Genomic DNA, 2,611 nt, shown 5'->3' on the forward strand with positions numbered 1-2,611 from the left:
TATAAATAATATATATTATATATTAAATATTTAATATTTTTTGTTTACTCGGTTAAAATCAAAGTTTAAACACCCCTAAAATTAAATAATATATATAATATATTAAATATTTAAGAATTTCGATTAATTAATTGATTTCGAGCCGCGTATCAAAGTTTTAAAAAAATTATTAATTGTTAACCGATCGAACCCAAAATTAAACTACTGAAATTTCAGTTGGAACGGTGAATTCGGTTTTGACCGAATTATATACGCCCCTAGTCGGCTTCAAGGGAGGCATCACTCTTTGCTTAATGGTGCATGCTTTTTTTTAATTTAATAAATAAGGGTTAAAATTAATTAATAAATTAATAATTTATAAATGATAAAAATAGTAAAATAACTAAATTTTTTTCGGTTAATAGTCAATCATCTCCCTCCAAAAAAGACAATCTTTTCCCATAATTATTGAAATAATCACGCAAAGAAATTAGTGTCGATCAAATGGCGAAAAAAACAGTGTTGATAAGAATAAACTTATCTAGGCACAAACGGGGAACTAAAAAGGTGCATAAACGACGTGAAGAGAATGCACAATTGCCTCATTCAACGCTACGGATTCTCCGATGAGGACATAAAGGTGTTGATCGATACCGATGGTTCTTACGATCCGCCGACGGGGAAGAACATCAGAAGTGATTTGAATGATCTGGTGTGTTCGGCTGAGCCTGGGGATTTTCTGTTTGTGCACTACAGTGGCCATGGGACGCGCCTTCCTATTGAGGATGATGATGAAACCGGATACGACGAGTGCATTGTGCCCATGGACATGAATCTCATCACTGGTTTTTCTTTATTTCTTTTGATTCTCTACTATATATTATTTAGATTATATATTTGTGTCTCTAATGATTAGATTTAGTTTTGTCCTAGTTCAGGATCTCCTTGATAGTTTCTATGTGATCCTTACTTTTTGCAGTTTTGGCTGAATTTATGGATATTAGGGGAGTAAATGAATCTAATTTAACGAATGAGATTGTGTTCGTTTGTTTAATTTTTAAAACTGAGTACGTTCGATTTATCTAGTATTCACAAATATATTATTCAATGTTCACAGTCATATTCATCTATATTTTTGTCAACATATTTATTTTTTTATGTTTTTATTTACAAGCCAAAAAAAATAGTGAAATTATGTCATTAGACTTTAAGCTCTTTAGGCTTTGTAGTTTGAACTCTAAAATTGATCATATGTTCAATTTAGCCCAAACCTTTAACAATATTTAAAATTTTAAAAAAGGGAAAAAACAACATGGTAAACAAGCTTATAAATGAGTTGATAAACAAGTTTATTCTTGAATATAAATGAACCAAACACACATTTATTTGTATTAGTTCGTTTATTAAATAAACATCAAAAATTTTATTTATACTAATTTATTTTGTTTAATAAACTAACATTCAAGAACAATTTATCGAACACTTTGTTTATTTACACACGAATGGATATAGTTGACGATCTTATTTTTTGTTGCATGGTTCGTGGTGGTTGTGCACAGATGATGATTTCAGAGAGTTGGTGGACGAAGTCCCGGAAGGTAGTCGCATAACAATCGTATCGGATTCAAGCCACAGTGGAGGCTCAATTGAAGAGGCCAAAGAACAAATCGGTGAGAGCACCACCAAGCACCAAGATTCTGATTTAGGATCAGGGTCGTCTGTGTTCAATATCTTCTTCAACCAAACGGTCGAGGGTCGTGGAATACAAGACGACAGTAACTACGTGAACAGCAGGCATCTCCCCTCCCAACCCACGGATTGATTACAACTCTTAATATCACATCAAAATCTAAAATTCTTAAATCCTTAAATTTCAATCCCTAAAATCTCAAATACTCATTTCCTTAATTTTGTTCAATCGATCGTGATAATATACCGTTTAACCAACCATAAAAACGACCATTTGGCCATGGCAAAGCCATGAAATCAGGGGAGGGGGAGGGAGAGGGTAAGGTAGGACGCGAGGGAAGAAACTGGGAACTATAAATGTTTTTCTTTTAATTTTTTTAAAAATTAAAATTTTAAGATTGTTTCACATTTCATTTAACGGGATTTTATAATGGTTGAGACACCTAAATTGATAACGTTTGTAACGTCAGACACTTGGATGAGTCAAAAAATAGTTTAGACACCTATTTGTGAAAAATGATATAATTTGGACACTTATTTTGGTAATAAACCAAAATTAAATAAAATTGGCAAAAGGGTCACCACTGTCCTATAGTAAACTCAATTTATCATTTTTACCGCTATCATTTTTTTAATCAATTTAACCCTCAAAATTATCTATGGTGCTTATCCTATCCCTTAACAGAACCATTAGTCTTTTTATATTTTTCAATGCCAGCAATTTCTAGATCAATTAAATATTATTAACGTGGCTTGATGATAACGTGATATTTATTTAAAAAATAAATAATAAAATATTTACTAAATACAAATGTTAGAAAAGAATCTCCAAAAGTTTGACTTAATTTCTTAATATCGCTAAAATAAATAATAACATTATAGAAATTTGTTCTAACTAGTGTGTTTAATAAATATTTTAACTTAATCTCTTAATCTACAGACG

The 2,611-nt window shown here is 31.0% G+C and overlaps 1 pseudogene; it reads left to right on the plus strand.

The window, feature by feature from the left end:
• Window positions 1–483: 483 nt before the first annotated feature.
• LOC120123397 lies at window positions 484–1,801 on the plus strand (annotated as a pseudogene).
• The last annotated feature ends 810 nt before the right edge of the window (window positions 1,802–2,611 follow it).

This window comes from Hibiscus syriacus, unplaced genomic scaffold, assembly GCF_006381635.1.
Source record: "Hibiscus syriacus cultivar Baekdansim isolate YM2019G1 unplaced genomic scaffold, ASM638163v2 tig00110392_pilon, whole genome shotgun sequence".
Classification (NCBI taxonomy): Eukaryota; Viridiplantae; Streptophyta; class Magnoliopsida; order Malvales; family Malvaceae; genus Hibiscus; species Hibiscus syriacus.